The sequence below is a fragment of the Chiloscyllium plagiosum genome, unplaced genomic scaffold (assembly GCF_037043375.1).
Source record: "Chiloscyllium plagiosum isolate Xiang-an unplaced genomic scaffold, Cpla_swu_hap1 HiC_scaffold_29, whole genome shotgun sequence".
Taxonomy (NCBI): Eukaryota; Metazoa; Chordata; class Chondrichthyes; order Orectolobiformes; family Hemiscylliidae; genus Chiloscyllium; species Chiloscyllium plagiosum.
Window position 1 is genome coordinate 45,605,705 of NW_028270167.1, and position 24,607 is coordinate 45,630,311.

The window sequence follows — 24,607 nt, forward strand, 5'->3', positions numbered from 1 at the left end:
GTTCTGGAAACCACATTACAGGAGGGATGTGATAGCACTGGACAGGGTTCAGAGGAGAGATATCAGGATGGTGCCTGAGCTGGAGAGTTTCAGTGATGGAGAAAGATTGGACAGATTGGGGTTGTTTTACTTAGAGCAGTGGAGCTTGCGGAGCTGCAGTGGGAATGATTGGGATGTATAACACGATGTGGGAGCAGTGACAGGAAGCAACATTTCCCCTTGGTGGCACATGGAGTTAAGGTAAGGTGCAGGAGGTTTAGAGGGTGGTGAGAATCTGGAGTGCACTGCCTGTCAAGATGGGAGAGGCAGAATCCCTCCTAACAGTTAAGATTTATTTTATGTGCCCTCATGATGCCAACTGGGCCAAATGAACCAGGTGCTGGAAAATATGATAAGAATAGTTACTTATTTATTTTTAACTATTGGAAGGGGGAAGGGCGGCTTTCAATGCTGTAGATCTCGAAGGGTGTACTACAACAACAGACGTTGCAGGGACAGCAGACAATGCTGAAACTGCAGGGACTGAGTCACACTGATTGAGGCAGTCAACAGGGCGAGGTTGCATATCTTTATTCTTCTCCTCTGTTTAAACCAAGCCTCCCTTCTTCACAGGCATTACGTGGTTCTGATCCCAGCAGAAATTCGTACCAATACTCTTGAGAGGGTTTGCATCCTGACATCGTCCCCCAGAAACTGACAATTCAGAATGAGCAGACAAACAACATACTCCTGCAGGAGGAGCTACTGGGGAGTGCAGGACATAACTGCTTCCAGTTGACTGTAAGTCTGGGGTCACATGGTGGTTTGTGTATTTGATTCCCATTCCTGCTTCTGCAGATTCAGGGGGATACTGGGACTGGAGCAATGACTAGAAACTGAACTGGATTTGTCACATAAACGCAGTGGTTATAAGAACAGGTCATAGACTAGGAATCCTGCAGCAAATAACTTACCTCCCAACTCCCCAAACCCTGTCCACGATCGAGAAGGCACAAGTCAGGAGTGTGATGCAATACTTGCCTGGATGGTTACAGCTCCAACAACACTCGAGATGCTTGACACTATCCTGGGAAAGGCAGTCTGCTGGGTGGTACAGTATCCGCAAGTATACTCCCCCTCCCACTGAGTTCAACAGCAGCAATATATACCATCTGAAAGATGCATGACAGAAATTCACAAAGTCTCCTGAAAGAACACCTTACACATCTACAACCACTACCATCAGATCTGACACTGATCCCAGTCTCACACTGATACAGGACAGAAGTCTGTCACTGATCCCAGTCTTCACACGGAAGCAGGGCAGAAGACTGACACTAATCCCAGTCTTCACACGGACACATGGCAGCAGCCTGACACTGATCCCAGTTTCACACTGACACAGGACAGCAGCCTGTCACTGATTCCAGTTTCACACTGACACAGGACAGCAGCCTGTCACTGATCCCAGTCGCACACTGACACAGGACAACAGCGTGACATTGATTCCAGTCTTCACACTGACACAGGACAGCAGCCTGTCACTGATCGTGGTCTCACACTGACAGAGGACAGCAGCCTGTCACTGATCGTGGTCTCACACAGACACAGGACAGCAGCCTGAGACTGATGCCAGTATCACACTGGTACTGGACAGCAGCCTGTCACTGATCCCATTCTTCAAATTGTCCAAGGACAGCAGCCTGTCACTGATCACAGTCTTCACACTGACACAGGACAGCAGCCTGTCACTGATCACCGTATCACAGTGACACAGAACAGCAGCCTGTCATTGATCCCAGTATCACACTGACACAGTACAGCAGCCTGACACAGATCCCAGTCTACACATTGACACAGGACAACAGCCTGTCATTGATCTCTGTCTTCACACTGATGCAGGAGAGCAGTCTGACACTGACCCCAGTCTTCACACTGACACAGGACAGCAGCATGTCACTGATCCCAGTCTTGGCACTGACACAGGCCAGTAGCATGTCACTGATCCCAGTCTCACACTGACACAGGACTGCAGACTGTCAATGATCCCATTCTTCAAATTGTCCAAGGACAGCAGCCTGTTAATCATCACAGTCATCACACTGACACAGGACAGCAGCATGTCACTAATCCAAGTCTTCACACTGACACAGGACAGCAGCTTGACACTGATCCCAGTCTTTGCACTGACACAGACCAGCAGCCTGTTAATGATCCCATTATCACACTGGTACAGGACAGCAGCCTGTCACTGATCGCCGTCTCATACTGACACAGTACAGCAGCCTGACACAGATCCCAGTCTTCACACTGACACAGGAGAGCAGCTTGTCATTGATCCCAGTATTCACATTGACACAGGACAGAAACCTGACACTGATCCCAGTATCACACTAGTACAGGACAGCAGCCTGTCACTGATCACAGTCTTCACAATGACAGAGGACAGCAGCCTGTCACTGATCCCAGTTTCCCACTGACACAGACAGCAGCCTGTCACTGATCCCAGACTTCACACTGACACAGGACAGCAGCCTGTCACTGATCCCAGTATTCATACTGACACAGGACAGCAGCATGTCATTGACTCAGGTCTTCACAATGACAGAGGACAGCAGCCTGTCACTGATCCCAGTTTAACACAGACACATTTTCGTTGTCTGATACTGAATCCAGTATTCACACTGACACAGGACAGCAGCCTGTCACTGATCGCCGTCTCACACTGACACAGGACAGCAGCCTGACACAGGTCCTAGTCTTCACACTGATACAGGAGAGTGGCCTGTCACTGACCCTAGTCTTCACACTGACACAGCACAGCAGCCTGACACAGATCCCAGTCTTCACGCTGACAAAGGACAGCAGCCTGTCACTGATCGCCATCTCATACTGACACAGGACAGCATCCTGACATTGATCGCACTCTTCACTGTGACATAGGACAGCAGTCTGTCATTGATCCCATTATCACACTGGTACAGGACAGCAGCCTGTCACTGATCGCCGTCTCATACTGACACAGTACAGCAGCCTGACACAGTTCCTAGTCTTCCTGAAGAAGGGCCTGTGCCCGAAACGTCGAATCTCCTGTTCCCTGGATGCTGCCTGACCTGCTGTGCTGTTCCAGCAATAAAGTTTCAACGCAGATCCTAGTCTTCACACTGACACAGGAGAGCAGCTTGTCACGGATCCCAGTATTCACACTGACACAGCTCAGCAGCCTGACACAGATCCCAGTCTTCACGCTGACAAAGGACAGCAGCCTGTCACTGATCGCCATCTCATACTGACACAGGACAGTGGCCTGACATTGATCCCACTCTTCACTCTGACAAAGGTCAGCAGTCTGACATTGATCCCAGGCTTCACACTGACTCAGGATTGCAGCCTGACACTGATCCCAGTCTTCACTCTGACACAGGAAAGTAGCCTGACAAAGATCCCAGTCTTCACACTGACACAGGACAGCAGCCTGTCATTGATCCCACTATCACACTGCTACAGGACAGCAGCCTGTCACTGATCCCAGTTTCACACTGACACAGGACAGTAGCATGTCACTGATCGGCGTCTCACAATGACACAGGAAAGCAGCCTGACACTAATCCCAGGTTAACACTGACACCTGATCGTTGCCTGATACTGATTCCAGTATTCACACTGATAAAGGATAGCAGCCTGTTACAGATTCCAGTCTCACACTGGTACAGGACAGCAGCCTGAAACTGATCCCAGTTTAACACAGACACATGATCATTGCCTGATACTGATTCCAGTATTCACACTGACAAAGGACAGCAGCCTGTCATTGATCCTTGAATCACACTGGTACAGGACAGCAGCCTGTCACTGATCCCAGTCTTCACACTGACACAGGACAGCAGCCTGTCACTGATCGCCGTCTCACACTGACACAGGACAGCTGCCTGTCAGTGATCCCAGTCTTCACACTGACACAGGACAGCAGCCTGTCACTGATCCCAGACTTCACACTGACACAGGACAGCAGCCTGTCACTGATCCCAGTATTCATACTGACACAGGACAGCAGCATGTCATTGACTCAGGTCTTCACAATGACAGAGGACAGCAGCCTGTCACTGATCCCAGTTTAACACAGACACATTTTCGTTGTCTGATACTGAATCCAGTATTCACACTGACACAGGACAGCAGCCTGTCACTGATCGCCGTCTCACACTGACACAGGACAGCAGCCTGACACAGGTCCTAGTCTTCACACTGATACAGGAGAGTGGCCTGTCACTGACCGTAGTCTTCACACTGACACAGCACAGCAGCCTGACACAGATCCCAGTCTTCACGCTGACAAAGGACAGCAGCCTGTCACTGATCGCCATCTCATACTGACACAGGACAGCATCCTGACATTGATCGCACTCTTCACTGTGACACAGGACAGCAGTCTGTCATTGATCCCATTATCACACTGGTACAGGACAGCAGCCTGTCACTGATCGCCGTCTCATACTGACACAGTACAGCAGCCTGACACAGTTCCTAGTCTTCCTGAAGAAGGGCCTGTGCCCGAAACGTCGAATCTCCTGTTCCCTGGATGCTGCCTGACCTGCTGTGCTGTTCCAGCAATAAAGTTTCAACGCAGATCCTAGTCTTCACACTGACACAGGAGAGCAGCTTGTCACGGATCCCAGTATTCACACTGACACAGCTCAGCAGCCTGACACAGATCCCAGTCTTCACGCTGACAAAGGACAGCAGCCTGACACTGATCGCCATCTCATACTGACACAGGACAGTGGCCTGACATTGATCGCACTCTTCACTCTGACAAAGGTCAGCAGTCTGACATTGATCCCAGGCTTCACACTGACTCAGGATTGCAGCCTGACACTGATCCCAGTCTTCACTCTGACACAGGAAAGTAGCCTGACAAAGATCCCAGTCTTCACACTGACACAGGACAGCAGCCTGTCATTGATCCCAGTCTTCACACTGCTACAGGACATCAGCCTGTCACTGATCCCAGTTTCACACTGACACAGGACAGCAGCCTGTCACTGATCGCCGTCTCACACTGACACAGGGCAGCAGCCTGTCACTGACTCCAGTTTCACACTGTCACAGGACAGCAGCCTGTCACTGGCCCCAGTCTTCACACAGACACAGGACAACAGCCTGTCATTGATCCCAGTATGATACTGGTACAGGACAGCAGCCTGTCACTGATCTCAGTCTTCACACAGACACAGGACAGCAGCCTGATGCTGATTCCTGTATTCACACTGACACAGGACAGCAGCTTGATGCTGATTCCTGTATTCACACTGACACAGGTCAGCAGCCTTTCATTGATCCCAGTATCACACTGGTACAGGACAGCAGCCTGTTACTGATCACAGTCATCACACGGACACAGGACAGCAGCATGTCACAGATTCAAGTCTTCACACTGACACAGGACAGCAGCCTGACACTGATCCCAGTCTTTGCACTGACACAGGCCAGCAGCCTGTTACTGATCGCCGTTTCACACTGACACAGACATCAGCCTGTCATTGATCCCAGTCTTCACAGTGACACAGGACAGTAGCATGTCACTGATCGGCGTCTCACACTGACACAGGACAGCAGCCTGACACTAATCCCAGGTTAACACAGACACATGATCGTTGCCTGATACTGATTCCAGTATTCACACTGACACAGGACACCAGTCTGTCACTGATCACAGTCATCTCACTGACACAGGACAGCAGCCTGACACTGATCCCAGATTAACACAGACACATTATCGTTGCCTGATACTGATTCCAGTATTCACACTGACAAAGGACAGCAGCCTGTCATTGATCCTAGTATCACACTGGTACGGGACAGCAGCCTGTCACTGATCCCAGTCTTCAGACTGACACAGGACAGCAGCCTGTCAATGATCGCCGTCTCACACTGCCACAGGACAGCAGCCTGACAAAGATCCCCAGTCTTCACACTGACACAGGACAGCAGCCTGTCACTGACGCCAGTCTTAACACTGACATAGGGGAGTGGCCTGACACTGATCCCAGTCTTCACATTGACACAAGACAGCAGCCTGTCACTGATCCCAGTCTTTACACTGACACAGGGCAGCAGCCTGTCACTGATCGCTGTTTCACACTGACACAGGACAGCAGCCTGATACTGATTCCAGTATTCACACTGACACAGGACAGCAGCCTGACATTGATCCCACTCTTCACTCTGACAAAGGTCAGCAGCCTGACACTGATCTCAGTCTTCACTCTGACAAAGGTCAGCAGCCTGACACTGATCCCAGTCTTCACACTGACACAGGAAAGTAGCCTGACAAAGATCCCAGTCTTCACACTGACACAGGACAGCAGCCTGTCACTGATCCCAGTTTCACACTGCTACAGGACAGCAGCCTGTCACTGATCCCAGTTTCACACTGACACAGGACAGTAGCATGTCACTGATCCCAGTCTTCACAGTGACACAGGACAGTAGCATGTCACTGATCGGCGTCTCACAATGACACAGGAAAGCAGCCTGACACTAATCCCAGGTTAACACTGACAACTGATCGTTGCCTGATACTGATTCCAGTATTCACACTGATAAAGGATAGCAGCCTGTTACAGATCCCAGTCTCACACTGGTACAGGAGAGCAGACTGTCACTGATACCATTCTTCAAATTGTTCAAGGACAGCAGGCTGTCACTGATCACAGTTTAACACAGACACATGATCGTTGCCTGATACTGATTCCAGTATTCACACTGACAAAGGACAGCAGCCTGTCATTGATCCTTGAATCACACTGGTACAGGACAGCAGCCTGTCACTGATCCCAGTCTTCACACTGACACAGGACAGCAGCCTGTCACTGATCGCCGTCTCACACTGTCACAGGACAGCAGCCTGTCAGTGTTCCCAGTCTTCACACTGACACAGGACAGCAGCCTGTCACTGATCCAGTCTCCACACTGACACAGGAGAGCAGTCTGTCACTGATCCCAATTTCACACTGACACAGGACAGCAGCCTGACAAAGATCCCCAGTCTTCACACTGACACAGGACAGCAGCCTGACAAAGAACCCCAGTCTTCACACTTTCAGAGGACAGCAGCCTGTCACTGATCGCCTTCTCACACTGACACAGGACAGCAGCCTGACACTGATGCCAGTATCACACTGCGACAGGACAGCAACCTGTCACTAATACCATTCTTCAAGTTGTCCAGGACAGCAGCCTGACAAAGATCCCCAGTCTTCACACTGACACAGGACAGCAGCCTGACACAGGTCCGAGTCTTCACACTGAAACAGGAGAGTAGCCTGTCACTGATCCCAGTCTTCACATTGACACAGGATCGCAGCCTGACACAGATCCCAGTCTTCACACTGACACAGGACAGCAGCCTGACACTGATTTCAGTCTTCACATTGAAACAGGACAGCAGCTGGTCACTGATCCAAGTCTGAAACTAACACAGGACAGCAGCCTGACATTGATCGCACTCTTCACTCTGACAAAGGTCAGCAGCCTGACACTGATCCCAGTCTTCACACTGACACAGGAAAGCAGCCTGTCATTGATCCCACTATCACACTGACGCAGGACAGCAGCCTGTCACTGATTCCAGTCTTCACACTGACAGAGGACAGCAGCCTGACACTGACTTCAGTCTTCACATTGAAACATGACAGCAGCTGGTCACTGATCCAAGTCTGAAACTAACACAGGACAGCAGCTTGACATTGATCGCACTCTTCACTCTGACAAAGGTCAGCAGCCTGACACTGATCCCAGTCTTCACACTGACACAGGAAAGCAGCCTGTCATTGATCCCACTATCACACTGACACAGGACAGCAGCCTGTCACTGATTCCAGTCTTCACACTGACAGAGGACAGCAGCCTGTCACTGATTGCGGTCTCACACTGACACAGGACAGCAGCCTGTCAGTGTTCCCAGTCTTCACACTGACACAGGACAGCAGCCTGTCACTGATCCAGTCTCCACACTGACACAGGAGAGCAGTCTGTCACTGATCCCAATTTCACACTGACACAGGACAGCAGCCTGACAAAGATCCCCAGTCTTCACACTGACACAGGACAGCAGCCTGACAAAGAACCCCAGTCTTCACACTTTCAGAGGACAGCAGCCTGTCACTGATCGCCTTCTCACACTGACACAGGACAGCAGCCTGACACTGATGCCAGTATCACACTGAGACAGGACAGCAACCTGTCACTAATACCATTCTTCAAGTTGTCCAGGACAGCAGCCTGACAAAGATCCCCAGTCTTCACACTGACACAGGACAGCAGCCTGACACAGGTCCGAGTCTTCACACTGAAACAGGAGAGTAGCCTGTCACTGATCCCAGTCTTCACATTGACACAGGATCGCAGCCTGACACAGATCCCAGCCTTCACATTGAAACAGGACAGCAGCTGGTCACTGATCCAAGTCTGAAACTAACACAGGACAGCAGCCTGACATTGATCGCACTCTTCACTCTGACAAAGGTCAGCAGCCTGACACTGATCCCAGTCTTCACACTGACACAGGAAAGCAGCCTGTCATTGATCCCACTATCACACTGACGCAGGACAGCAGCCTGTCACTGATTCCAGTCTTCACACTGACAGAGGACAGCAGCCTGACACTGATTTCAGTCTTCACATTGAAACAGGACAGCAGCCTGACACTGATTTCAGTCTTCACATTGAAACAGGACAGCAGCTGGTCACTGATCCAAGTCTGAAACTAACACAGGACAGCAGCTTGACATTGATCGCACTCTTCACTCTGACAAAGGTCAGCAGCCTGACACTGATCCCAGTCTTCACACTGACACAGGAAAGCAGCCTGTCATTGATCCCACTATCACACTGACACAGGACAGCAGCCTGTCACTGATTCCAGTCTTCACACTGACAGAGGACAGCAGCCTGTCACTGATCGCGGTCTCACACTGACACAGGACAGCAGCCTGTCACTGATCACAGTCATCGCACTGACACAGGATTGCAGCATGTCACTGATCCCAGTCTTCACAGTGACACAGGACAGTAGCATGTTACTGATCGGCGTCTCACACTGACACAGGACAGCAGCCTGACACTAATCCCAGGTTAACACAGACACATGATCGTTGCCTGATACTGATCCCAGTATCACACTGATACTGGACAGCAGCCTGTCACTGACCCCATTCTTCAAATTGTCAAAGGACAGCAGCCTGTCACTGATCACAGTCATCACACTGACACAGGACAGCAGCCTGTTAATGATCCCAGTTTCACACTGACACAGGACAGCAGCCTGACACTGATCACAGTTTAACACAGACACATTATCGTTGCCTGATACTGATTCCAGTATTCACACTGACAAAGGACAGCAGCCTGTCATTGATCCTAGTATCACACTGGTACAGGACAGCAGCCTGTCACTGATCCCAGTCTTCATACTGACACAGGACAGCAGCCTGTCAATGATCGCCGTCTCACACTGCCACAGGACAGCTGCCTGACAAAGATCCCCAGTCTTCACACTGACACAGGACAGCAGCCTGTCACTGACGCCAGTCTTAACACTGACACAGGGGAGCAGCCTGACACTGATCCCAGTCTTCACATTGACACAAGACAGCAGCCTGTCACTGATCGCAGTCTTTACACTGACACAGGGCGGCAGCCTGTCACTGACCCCAGTTTCACACTGTCACAGGACAGCAACCTGTCACTGACCCCAGTCTTTGCACTGACACAGGCCAACAGCCTGTCACTGATCGCCGTTTCACACTGACACAGGACAGCAGCCTGATACTGGTTCCAGTATTCACACTGACGCAGGACAGCAGCCTGTCATTGATCCCATTATCACACTGGTACAGGACAGCAGCCTGTCACTGATCGCCGTCTCATACTGACACAGTACAGCAGCCTGTCACAGATCCCAGTCTTCACACTGACACAGGAGAGCAGCTTGTCATTGATCCCAGTATTCACACTGACACAGGACAGAAACCTGACACTGATCCCAGTATCACACTGGTACTGGATAGCAGCCTGTCACTGATCCCAGTTTCACACTGGCACAGAGAGCAGCCTGTCACTGATCCCAGTCTTCACACTGACACAGGACAGCAGCCTGTCACTGATCACAGTTTCACACTGACACGGACAGCAGCCGAACACAGATCCCAGTTTCACACTGACACAGGATAGCAGCCTGACACAGATCCCAGTATACATACTGACACAGGACAGCAGCATGTCATTGACTCAGGTCTTCACAATGACACAGGACAGCAGCCTGACACTGATACAAGTTTAACATAGACACATGATCGTTGTCTGATACTGATTCAAGTTGTCCAAGGACAGCAGCCTGACACAGGTCCGAGTCTTCACACTGAAACAGGAGAGTAGCCTGTCACTGATCCCAGTCTTCACACTGACACAGGATCGCAGCCTGACACAGATCCCAGTCTTCACACTGACACAGGATCGCAGCCTGACACAGATCCCAGTCTTCACACTGACACAGGACAGCAGCCTGACACTGATTTCAGTCTTCACACTGACACAGGAAAGCAGCCTGTCATTGATCCCACTATCACACTGACACAGGACAGCAGCCTGTCACTGATTCCAGTCTTCACACTGACACAGGACAGCAGCCTGTCACTGATCACAGTCATCGTACTGACACAGGATTGCAGCATGTCACTGATCCCAGTCTTCACAGTGACACAGGACAGTAGCATGTCACTGATCGGCGTCTCACACTGACACAGGACAGCAGCCTGACACTAATCCCAGGTTAACACAGACACATGATCGTTGCCTGTCACTGATCCCAGTTTCACACAGACACAGGACAGCAGCCTGTCACTGATCACAGTCATCACACTGACACAGGACAGCAGCCTGTTAATGATCCCAGTTTCACACTGACAGAGGACAGCAGCCTGTCACTGATCGCGGTCTCACACTGACACAGGACAGCAGCCTGTTAATGATCCCAGTTTCACACTGACACAGGACAGCAGCCTGACACTGATCCCAGTTTAACACAGACACATGATCGTTGCCTGATACTGATTCCAGTATTCACACTGACAAAGGACAACAGCCTGTCATTGATCCTTGAATCACACTGGTACAGGACAGCAGCCTGTCACTGATCCCAGTGTCAGTGTGAAACTGGGATCTGTGTTAGGCTGCTGTCCGTGTCAGTGTGAAACTGGGATCTGTGACAGGCTGCTGTCCTGTGTCAGTGTGAAGACTGGGATCAGTGACAGGCTGCTGTACTATACCAGTGTGATACTGGGATCAGTGTCAGGATGTTGTCCTGTGTCAGTGTGAAGACTGGAATCAGTGACAGGCTGCTGTCCTGTGTCGGTGTGAAGACTGGGATCAGTGACAGGCTGCTGACCTGTACCAGTGTGATACTGGGATCAGTGTCAGGATGCTGTCCTTTGTCAGTGTGAAGACTGGGATCAGTGACAGGCTGCTGTCCTGTACCAGTGTGATACTAGGATCAATGACAGGCTGCTGTCCTTTGTCAGTGTGAATACTGGAATCAGTATCAGGCAACGATAATGTGTCTGTGTTAAACTGGGATCAGTGTCAGGCTGCTGTCCTGTGTCAGTGTGAAACTGGGATCATTAACAGGCTGCTGTCTTGTGTCAGTGTGATGACTGTGATCAGTGAAGGCTGCTGTCCTTGGACAATTTGAAGAATGGGGTCAGTGACAGGCTGCTGTTCTGTATCAGTGTGATACTGGAATCAGTATCAGGCAACGATCATGTGTCTGTGTTAAACTGGGATCAGTGTCAGGCTGCTGTCCTGTGTCAGTGTGAGACGGCGCTCAGTGACAGGCTGCTGTCCTCTGAAAGTGTGAAGACTGGGGATCTTTATCAGGCTGCTGTCCTGTGTCAGTGTGAAATTGGGGTCAGTGACAGGCTGTTCTCCTGTGTCAGTGCGAAGACCTGAGTCAATGACACGCTGCTGATCCCCGTTTAACACAGACACATTTCCATTGCCTGATACTGATTCCAATTTTCACACTGACACAAGACAGCAGCCTGTCATTGAACCCAGGGTCACACTGGTACAGGACAGCAGCCTGTCACTGATCCCAGTCTCACACTGACACAGGACAGCAGCCTGTCACTGATCCCAGTCTTCACACTGACACAGGACAGCATCCTGACACTGATCCCAGTATCACACTGGTACAGGACAGCAGCCTGTCACTGATCCCAGTCTTCACACAGACACAGGGGAGTAGCCTCTCACTGATTGCAGTCTTCACACAGACACAGGACCGCAGCCTGACACAGATCCCAGTCTTCACACCGACACAGGACAGCAGCCTGTCATTGATCCCATTATCACACTGGTACAGGACAGCAGCCTGTCACTGATCGCCGTCTCATACTGACACAGTACAGCAGCCTGACACAGATCCCAGTCTTCACACTGACACAGGAGAGCAGCTTGTCACTGATCCCAGTATTCACACTGACACAGGACAGAAACCTGACACTGATCCCAGTATCACACTGGTACAGGACAGCAGCCTGTCACTGATCCCAGTCTTCACAATGACAGAGGACAGCAGCCTGTCACTGATCCCAGTTTAACACAGACACATTTTCGTTGTCTGATACTGATTCCAGTATTCACACTGACACAGGACAGCAGCCTGTCACTGATTGCTGTCTCACAGTGACACAAGGCAGCAGCCTGACACTGATGCCAGTATCACCCTGGGACAGGACAGCAGCCTGTCACTGATCCTATTATTCAAGTTGTCCAAGGACAGCAGCCTGACACAGGTCCTAGTCTTCACACTGATACAGGAGAGTGGCCTGTCACTGACCCCAGTCTTCACACTGACACAGGACAACAGCCTGTCATTGATCCTAGTATCACACTGGTACAGGACAGCAGCCTGTCACTGATCCCAGTCTTCATACTGACACAGGACAGCAGCCTGTCAATGATCGCCGTCTCACACTGCCACAGGACAGCAGCCTGACAAAGATCCCCAGTCTTCACACTGACACAGGACAGCAGCCTGTCACTGACGCCAGTCTTAACACTGACACAGGAGAGTAGCCTGACACTGATCCCAGTCTTCACATTGACATAAGACAGCAGCCTGTCACTGATCCCAGTCTTCACACTGACACAGGGCAGCAGCCTGTCACTGACCCCAGTTTCACACTGTCACAGGACAGCAGCCTGTCACTGACCCCAGTCTTCACACTGACACAGGCCATCAGCCTGACACTGATCCCAGTATCACACTGGTACAGGACAGCAGCCTGTCACTGATCCCAGTCTTCACAATGACAGAGGACAGCAGCCTGTCACTGATCCCAGATTCACACTGACACAGGACAGCAGCCTGTCATTGATCCCATTATCACACTGGTGCAGGACAGCAGCCTGTCACTGATCGCCGTCTCATACTGACACAGTACAGCAGCCTGACACAGATCCCAGTCATCACACTGACACAGGAGAGCAGATTGTCACTGATCCCCGTATTCACACTGACACAGGACAGAAACCTGACACTGATCCCAGTATCACACTGGTACAGGACAGCAGCCTGTCACTGATCCCAGTCTTCACAATGACAGAGGACAGCAGCCTGTCACTGATCCCAGATTCACACTGACACGGACAGCAGCCTGTCACTGATCCCAGTCTTCACACTGACACAGGACAGCAGCCTGTCACTGATCCCAGTTTCACACTGACACGGACAGCAGCCTGACACAGATCCCAGTATTCATACTGACACAGGACAGCAGCATGTCATTGACTCAGGTCTTCGCACTGACACAGGAGAACAGCCTGTCACTGACCCCAATTTCACACTGACACAGGACAGCAGTCTGACAAAGATCCCCAGTCTGCACACTGACACAGGACAGCAGCCTGACAAAGAACCCCAGTCTTCACACTGACAGAGGACAGCAGCCTGTCACTGATTGCCGTCTCACACTGACACAGGACAGCAGCCTGACACTGATGCCAGTATCACACTGGTACTGGACAGCAGCCTGTCACTGATCCCATTCTTCAAATTGTCCAAGGACAGCAGCCTGTCACTGATCACAGTCATCGCACTGACACAGGACAGCAGCCTGTCACTGATCGCCGTCTCACACTGACACAGGACAGCAGCCTGACACTGATGCCAGTATCACACTGGTACAGGACAGCAGCCTGTCACTGATCACAGTCATCGCACTGACACAGGATTGCAGCATGTCACTGATCCCAGTCTTCACAGTGACACAGGATAGTAGCATGTCACTGATCAGCGTCTCACACTGACACAGGACAGCAGCCTGACACTAATCCCAGGTTAACACAGACACATGATCGTTGCCTGATACTGATCCCAGTATCACACTGATACAGAACAGCAGCCTGTCACTGACCCCATTCTTCAAATTGTCCAAGGACAGTAACCTGTCACTGATCACAGTCATCGCACTGACACAGGATTGCAGCCTGTTAATGATCCCAGTCTTCACAGTGACACAGGACAGCAGCCTGTCACTGATCACAGTCATCACACTGACACAGGACAGCAGCCTGTCACTGATCCCAGTATCACACTGGTACAGGACAGCAGCCTGTCACTGATCCCAGTCTTCACACTGACACAGGACAGCAGCCTGACACTGATCCCAGTATCACACTGGTACAGGACAGCAGCCTGTCACTGATCCCAGTCTTCACACCGACACAGGACAGCAGCCTGTCACTGATTCCAGTCTTCACACTGACACAGGACAGCATCCTGACACTGATCCCAGTATCACACTGGTACAGGACAGCAGCCTGACACAGATCCCAGTCTTCACACTGACACAGGGGAGTAGCCTCTCACTGATCGCAGTCCTCACACAGAAACTGGACCGCAGCCTGACACATATCCCAGTCTTCACACCGACACAGGACAGCAGACTTTACACTGATCCCAGTCTTCACACTGACACAGGACAGCAGCCTGTCAGTGATCCTAGTCTTCACACTGACACAGGAGAACAGCCTGTCACTGACCCCAGTTTCACACTGACGCAGGACAGCAGCCTGTCACTGACCTCAGTCTTCACTCTGACACAGGACAGCAGCCTGACACAGATCCCAGTCTTCACACCGACACAGGACAGCAGCCTTTCAGTGATCCCAGTCTTCGCACTGACACAGGACAGCAGCCTGTCAGTGATCCTAGTCTTCACACTGACACAGGAGAGCAGCCTGTCATTGACCCCAGTTTCACACTGACACAGGACAGCAGCCTGACACAGATCCCAGTCTTCACATTGACACAGGACAGCAGACTTAACACTGATCCCAGTCTTCGCACTGACACAGGACAGCAGCCTGTCACTGATCCCAATCTCACACTGACACCGGACAGCAGCCTGTCACTGATCCCAGTCTTCACACTGACACAGGTCAGCAGCCCGTCACTGATCCCAATCTCACACTGACACAGGACAGCAGCCTAACTCTGATCCCAGTCTTCACAGTGAAACAGAATAGCAGGCTGTCACTGATCCCAGTCTTACTCTGGTACACGACAGAAACTGGTCACTGATCCCAGTCTCACACTGGTACAGGACAGCGGCCTGTCACTGGTCGCCGTCTCACAATGACACAGGACAGTAACCTGTCACTGCCCCCAGTCTTCACACGGACACAGGACAGCAGCATGTCACTGACCACAGATTCACACTGACACAGGACAGCATCCTGACACTGACCCCAGTCTTCACACTGACACAGGACAGCAGACTGACACTGATCCCAGTTTAAAACAGACACATGATCGTTGCCTGATACTGATTCCAGTATTCAAACTGACACAAGACAGCAGCCTGTCATTGCTCCCAGTATCACACTGGTACAGGACAGCAGCCTGTCACTGATCCCAGTCTTCACACTGACACAGGACAGCAGCCTGTCACTGATCCCATTCTTCAAATTGTCCAAGGACAGCAGCCTGACACAGATCCCAGTCATCACACTGACACAGGAGAGCAGATTGTCACTGATCCCAGTATTCACACTGACACAGGACAGAAACCTGACACTGATCCCAGTTTCACACTGACACAGGACAGCAGCCTGTCACTGATCCCTGTTTCACACTGACACGGACAGCAGCCTGACACAGATCCCAGTATTATTACTGACACAGGACAGCAGCATGTCATTGACTCAGGTCTTTGCACTGACACAGGAGAACAGCCTGTCATTGACCCCAATTTCACACTGACACAGGACAGCAGCCTCACAAAGAACCCCAGTCTTCACACTTTCAGAGGACAGCAGCCTGTCACTGATCGCCGTCTCACACTGACACAGGACAGTAGCCTGTCACTGATCAAAGTCATCACACTGACACAGGACAGCAGCCTGTTAATGATCCCAGTTTCACACTGACACAGGACAGCAGCCTGACACTGATCCCAGTTTAACACAGACACATTATCGTTGCCTGATACTGATTCCAGTATTCACACTGACAAAGGACAGCAGCCTGTCATTGATCCTAGTATCACACTGGTACAGGACAGCAGCCTGTCACTGATCCCAGTCTTCACACTGACACAGGACAGCATCCTGACACTGATCCCAGTATCACACTGGTACAGGACAGCAGCCTGTCACTGATCCCAGTCTTCACACTGACACAGGACAGCATCCTGAGACTGATCCCAGTATCACACTGGTACAGGACAGCAGCCTGTCACTGATCCCAGTCTTCACACTGACACAGGGGAGTAGCCTCTCACTGATCGCAGTCTTCACACAGACACAGGACCGCAGCCTGACACAGATCCCAGTCTTCACACCGACACAGGACAGCAGCCTGTCACTGATCCCAGTCTTTACACTGACAGAGGACTGCACCCTGTCACTGATCCAAGTCTTCACACTGACACACGACAGCAGCCTGACACTGATACCAGTCTTCGCACTGACAAAGGACAGCAGCCTGTCACTGCCCCCAGTCTTCACACTGACACAGGACAGCAACCTGTCACTGATCCCAGTCTTCACACTGACACAGGACAGCAGCCTGGCTCTGATACCAGTCTTCACACTGACACAGGGCAGCAGCCTTACTCTGATCCCAGAATCACACTGACACAGGATGGCTACCTGTCCCTGATTCAGTCTTCAGACTGATACAGGACAACAGCATGTCACTGATCGCTGTCTCACACTGGTACAGGACAGCAGCCTTTCAGTGATCCCAGTCTTCACACTGACACAGGACAGTATCCTGACAAAGACCCCAGCTTCACACTGACACACGACAGGAGCCTGACACTGATACCAGTCTTCGCTCTGACAAAGGACAGCAGCCTGTCACTGCCCCCAGTCTTCACACTGACACAGGACAGCAGCCTGACAAAGATCCCAGTCTTCACACTGACACAGGACAGCATCCTGACACTGATCTCAGTCTAAACACTGACACAGGACTGCACCCTGTCTCTGAACCCAGTCTTCACACTGACACAGGACAGCAGACTGTCACTGATCCCAGTCTTCGCACTGACACAGGACAGCAGCCTGTCACTGACCCAAGCCTTCACACTGACACAGGACAGCAGCCTAACTCTGATCCCAGTCTTCACAGTGAAACAGAATAGCAGGCTATCACTGATCCCAGTCTTACTCTGGTACAGGACAGAAACTGGTCACTGATCCCAGTCTCACACTGGTACAGGACAGCGGCCTGTCACTGGTCGCCGTCTCACAATGACACAGGACAGTAGCCTGTCACTGCCCCCAGTCATCACACGGACACAGGACAGCATCCTGACAAAGACCCCAATCTTCACACTGACACAGGACAGCAGCCTGACACTGATCCCAGTTTTACACAGACACATGATCGTTGCCTGATACTGATTCCAGTCTTCACATTGTCACAGGACAGCAAGCCTGTCATTGATCCCAGAATCTCACTGGTATAGGACAGCAGCCTGTCACTGATCCCATTCTTCAAATTGTCCAAGGACAGCAGCCTGTCTCTGATCCCAGTCTTCACACTGACACAGGACAGCAACCTGTCATTGATCCCAGTCTTCACACTGACAGCCAACAGCAGCCTGTCACTGATCCCAGTCTTCACACTGACACAGGGGAGTAGCCTCTCACTGATCGCAGTCTTCACACAGACACAGGACAGCAGCCTGTTAATGATCCCAGTTTCACACTGACAGAGGACAGCAGCCTGTCACTGATCGCGGTCTCACACTGACACAGGACAGCAGCCTGTTAATGATCCCAGTTTCACACTGACACAGGACAGCAGCCTGACACTGATCCCAGTTTAACACAGACACATGATCGTTGCCTGATACTGATTCCAGTATTCACACTGACAAAGGACAACAGCCTGTCATTGATCCTTGAATCACACTGGTACAGGACAGCAGCCTGTCACTGATCCCAGTGTCAGTGTGAAACTGGGATCTGTGTTAGGCTGCTGTCCGTGTCAGTGTGAAACTGGGATCTGTGACAGGCTGCTGTCCTGTGTCAGTGTGAAGACTGGGATCAGTGACAGGCTGCTGTACTATACCAGTGTGATACTGGGATCAGTGTCAGGATGTTGTCCTGTGTCAGTGTGAAGACTGGAATCAGTGACAGGCTGCTGTCCTGTGTCGGTGTGAAGACTGGGATCAGTGACAGGCTGCTGACCTGTACCAGTGTGATACTGGGATCAGTGTCAGGATGCTGTCCTTTGTCAGTGTGAAGACTGGGATCAGTGACAGGCTGCTGTCCTGTACCAGTGTGATACTAGGATCAATGACAGGCTGCTGTCCTTTGTCAGTGTGAATACTGGAATCAGTATCAGGCAACGATAATGTGTCTGTGTTAAACTGGGATCAGTGTCAGGCTGCTGTCCTGTGTCAGTGTGAAACTGGGATCATTAACAGGCTGCTGTCTTGTGTCAGTGTGATGACTGTGATCAGTGAAGGCTGCTGTCCTTGGACAATTTGAAGAATGGGGTCAGTGACAGGCTGCTGTTCTGTATCAGTGTGATACTGGAATCAGTATCAGGCAACGATCATGTGTCTGTGTTAAACTGGGATCAGTGTCAGGCTGCTGTCCTGTGTCAGTGTGAGACGGCGCTCAGTGACAGGCTGCTGTCCTCTGAAAGTGTGAAGACTGGGGATCTTTATCAGGCTGCTGTCCTGTGTCAGTGTGAAATTGGGGTCAGTGACAGGCTGTTCTCCTGTGTCAGTGCGAAGACCTGAGTCAATGACACGCTGCTGATCCCCGTTTAACACAGACACATTTCCATTGCCTGATACTGATTCCAATTTTCACACTGACACAAGACAGCAGCCTGTCATTGAACCCAGGGTCACACTGGTACAGGACAGCAGCCTGTCACTGATCCCAGTCTCACACTGACACAGGACAGCAGCCTGTCACTGATCCCAGTCTTCACACTGACACAGGACAGCATCCTGACACTGATCCCAGTATCACACTGGTACAGGACAGCAGCCTGTCACTGATCCCAGTCTTCACACAGACACAGGGGAGTAGCCTCTCACTGATTGCAGTCTTCACACAGACACAGGACCGCAGCCTGACACAGATCCCAGTCTTCACACCGACACAGGACAGCAGCCTGTCATTGATCCCATTATCACACTGGTACAGGACAGCAGCCTGTCACTGATCGCCGTCTCATACTGACACAGTACAGCAGCCTGACACAGATCCCAGTCTTCACACTGACACAGGAGAGCAGCTTGTCACTGATCCCAGTATTCACACTGACACAGGACAGAAACCTGACACTGATCCCAGTATCACACTGGTACAGGACAGCAGCCTGTCACTGATCCCAGTCTTCACAATGACAGAGGACAGCAGCCTGTCACTGATCCCAGTTTAACACAGACACATTTTCGTTGTCTGATACTGATTCCAGTATTCACACTGACACAGGACAGCAGCCTGTCACTGATTGCTGTCTCACAGTGACACAAGGCAGCAGCCTGACACTGATGCCAGTATCACCCTGGGACAGGACAGCAGCCTGTCACTGATCCTATTATTCAAGTTGTCCAAGGACAGCAGCCTGACACAGGTCCTAGTCTTCACACTGATACAGGAGAGTGGCCTGTCACTGACCCCAGTCTTCACACTGACACAGGACAACAGCCTGTCATTGATCCTAGTATCACACTGGTACAGGACAGCAGCCTGTCACTGATCCCAGTCTTCATACTGACACAGGACAGCAGCCTGTCAATGATCGCCGTCTCACACTGACACAGGACAGCAGCCTGTCAATGATCGCCGTCTCACACTGACACAGGACAGCAGCCTGACAAAGATCCCCAGTCTTCACACTGACACAGGACAGCAGCCTGTCACTGACGCCAGTCTTAACACTGACACAGGAGAGTAGCCTGACACTGATCCCAGTCTTCACATTGACATAAGACAGCAGCCTGTCACTGATCCCAGTCTTCACACTGACACAGGGCAGCAGCCTGTCACTGACCCCAGTTTCACACTGTCACAGGACAGCAGCCTGTCACTGACCCCAGTCTTCACACTGACACAGGCCATCAGCCTGACACTGATCCCAGTATCACACTGGTACAGGACAGCAGCCTGTCACTGATCCCAGTCTTCACAATGACAGAGGACAGCAGCCTGTCACTGATCCCAGATTCACACTGACACAGGACAGCAGCCTGTCATTGATCCCATTATCACACTGGTGCAGGACAGCAGCCTGTCACTGATCGCCGTCTCATACTGACACAGTACAGCAGCCTGACACAGATCCCAGTCATCACACTGACACAGGAGAGCAGATTGTCACTGATCCCCGTATTCACACTGACACAGGACAGAAACCTGACACTGATCCCAGTATCACACTGGTACAGGACAGCAGCCTGTCACTGATCCCAGTCTTCACAATGACAGAGGACAGCAGCCTGTCACTGATCCCAGATTCACACTGACACGGACAGCAGCCTGTCACTGATCCCAGTCTTCACACTGACACAGGACAGCAGCCTGTCACTGATCCCAGTTTCACACTGACACGGACAGCAGCCTGACACAGATCCCAGTATTCATACTGACACAGGACAGCAGCATGTCATTGACTCAGGTCTTCGCACTGACACAGGAGAACAGCCTGTCACTGACCCCAATTTCACACTGACACAGGACAGCAGTCTGACAAAGATCCCCAGTCTGCACACTGACACAGGACAGCAGCCTGACAAAGAACCCCAGTCTTCACACTGACAGAGGACAGCAGCCTGTCACTGATTGCCGTCTCACACTGACACAGGACAGCAGCCTGACACTGATGCCAGTATCACACTGGTACTGGACAGCAGCCTGTCACTGATCCCATTCTTCAAATTGTCCAAGGACAGCAGCCTGTCACTGATCACAGTCATCGCACTGACACAGGACAGCAGCCTGTCACTGATCGCCGTCTCACACTGACACAGGACAGCAGCCTGACACTGATGCCAGTATCACACTGGTACAGGACAGCAGCCTGTCACTGATCACAGTCATCGCACTGACACAGGATTGCAGCATGTCACTGATCCCAGTCTTCACAGTGACACAGGATAGTAGCATGTCACTGATCAGCGTCTCACACTGACACAGGACAGCAGCCTGACACTAATCCCAGGTTAACACAGACACATGATCGTTGCCTGATACTGATCCCAGTATCACACTGATACAGAACAGCAGCCTGTCACTGACCCCATTCTTCAAATTGTCCAAGGACAGTAACCTGTCACTGATCACAGTCATCGCACTGACACAGGATTGCAGCCTGTTAATGATCCCAGTCTTCACAGTGACACAGGACAGCAGCCTGTCACTGATCACAGTCATCACACTGACACAGGACAGCAGCCTGTCACTGATCCCAGTATCACACTGGTACAGGACAGCAGCCTGTCACTGATCCCAGTCTTCACACTGACACAGGACAGCAGCCTGACACTGATCCCAGTATCACACTGGTACAGGACAGCAGCCTGTCACTGATCCCAGTCTTCACACCGACACAGGACAGCAGCCTGTCACTGATCCCAGTATCACACTGGTACAGGACAGCAGCCTGACACAGATCCCAGTCTTCACACTGACACAGGGGAGTAGCCTCTCACTGATCGCAGTCCTCACACAGAAACTGGACCGCAGCCTGACACATATCCCAGTCTTCACACCGACACAGGACAGCAGACTTTACACTGATCCCAGTCTTCACACTGACACAGGACAGCAGCCTGTCAGTGATCCTAGTCTTCACACTGACACAGGAGAACAGCCTGTCACTGACCCCAGTTTCACACTGACGCAGGACAGCAGCCTGTCACTGACCTCAGTCTTCACTCTGACACAGGACAGCAGCCTGACACAGATCCCAGTCTTCACACCGACACAGGACAGCAGCCTTTCAGTGATCCCAGTCTTCGCACTGACACAGGACAGCAGCCTGTCAGTGATCCTAGTCTTCACACTGACACAGGAGAGCAGCCTGTCATTGACCCCAGTTTCACACTGACACAGGACAGCAGCCTGACACAGATCCCAGTCTTCGCACTGACACAGGACAGCAGCCTGTCACTGATCCCAATCTCACACTGACACCGGACAGCAGCCTGTCACTGATCCCAGTCTTCACACTGACACAGGTCAGCAGCCCGTCACTGATCCCAATCTCACACTGACACAGGACAGCAGCCTAACTCTGATCCCAGTCTTCACAGTGAAACAGAATAGCAGGCTGTCACTGATCCCAGTCTTACTCTGGTACACGACAGAAACTGGTCACTGATCCCAGTCTCACACTGGTACAGGACAGCGGCCTGTCACTGGTCGCCGTCTCACAATGACACAGGACAGTAACCTGTCACTGCCCCCAGTCTTCACACGGACACAGGACAGCAGCATGTCACTGACCACAGATTCACACTGACACAGGACAGCATCCTGACACTGACCCCAGTCTTCACACTGACACAGGACAGCAGACTGACACTGATCCCAGTTTAAAACAGACACATGATCGTTGCCTGATACTGATTCCAGTATTCAAACTGACACAAGACAGCAGCCTGTCATTGCTCCCAGTATCACACTGGTACAGGACAGCAGCCTGTCACTGATCCCAGTCTTCACACTGACACAGGACAGCAGCCTGTCACTGATCCCATTCTTCAAATTGTCCAAGGACAGCAGCCTGACACAGATCCCAGTCATCACACTGACACAGGAGAGCAGATTGTCACTGATCCCAGTATTCACACTGACACAGGACAGAAACCTGACACTGATCCCAGTTTCACACTGACACAGGACAGCAGCCTGTCACTGATCCCTGTTTCACACTGACACGGACAGCAGCCTGACACAGATCCCAGTATTATTACTGACACAGGACAGCAGCATGTCATTGACTCAGGTCTTTGCACTGACACAGGAGAACAGCCTGTCATTGACCCCAATTTCACACTGACACAGGACAGCAGCCTCACAAAGAACCCCAGTCTTCACACTTTCAGAGGACAGCAGCCTGTCACTGATCGCCGTCTCACACTGACACAGGACAGTAGCCTGTCACTGATCAAAGTCATCACACTGACACAGGACAGCAGCCTGTTAATGATCCCAGTTTCACACTGACACAGGACAGCAGCCTGACACTGATCCCAGTTTAACACAGACACATTATCGTTGCCTGATACTGATTCCAGTATTCACACTGACAAAGGACAGCAGCCTGTCATTGATCCTAGTATCACACTGGTACAGGACAGCAGCCTGTCACTGATCCCAGTCTTCACACTGACACAGGACAGCATCCTGACACTGATCCCAGTATCACACTGGTACAGGACAGCAGCCTGTCACTGATCCCAGTCTTCACACTGACACAGGACAGCATCCTGAGACTGATCCCAGTATCACACTGGTACAGGACAGCAGCCTGTCACTGATCCCAGTCTTCACACTGACACAGGGGAGTAGCCTCTCACTGATCGCAGTCTTCACACAGACACAGGACCGCAGCCTGACACAGATCCCAGTCTTCACACCGACACAGGACAGCAGCCTGTCACTGATCCCAGTCTTTACACTGACAGAGGACTGCACCCTGTCACTGATCCAAGTCTTCACACTGACACACGACAGCAGCCTGACACTGATACCAGTCTTCGCACTGACAAAGGACAGCAGCCTGTCACTGCCCCCAGTCTTCACACTGACACAGGACAGCAACCTGTCACTGATCCCAGTCTTCACACTGACACAGGACAGCAGCCTGGCTCTGATACCAGTCTTCACACTGACACAGGGCAGCAGCCTTACTCTGATCCCAGAATCACACTGACACAGGATGGCTACCTGTCCCTGATTCAGTCTTCAGACTGATACAGGACAACAGCATGTCACTGATCGCTGTCTCACACTGGTACAGGACAGCAGCCTTTCAGTGATCCCAGTCTTCACACTGACACAGGACAGTATCCTGACAAAG

At 51.4% G+C, this 24,607-nt stretch overlaps 1 long non-coding RNA gene across 1 annotated transcript in view; it reads left to right on the forward strand.

Annotated features, from left to right (window-relative positions):
* The first annotated feature begins 626 nt into the window (after positions 1–626).
* The window catches only part of LOC148142290 (uncharacterized), a 246,943-nt gene continuing 222,962 nt past the window's right edge, over positions 627–24,607 (forward strand). Inside the window, exon 1 of the long non-coding RNA XR_015752017.1 lies at positions 627–780. This is a non-coding gene — a long non-coding RNA (uncharacterized LOC148142290). The remainder of the gene's footprint in view (positions 781–24,607) is intronic.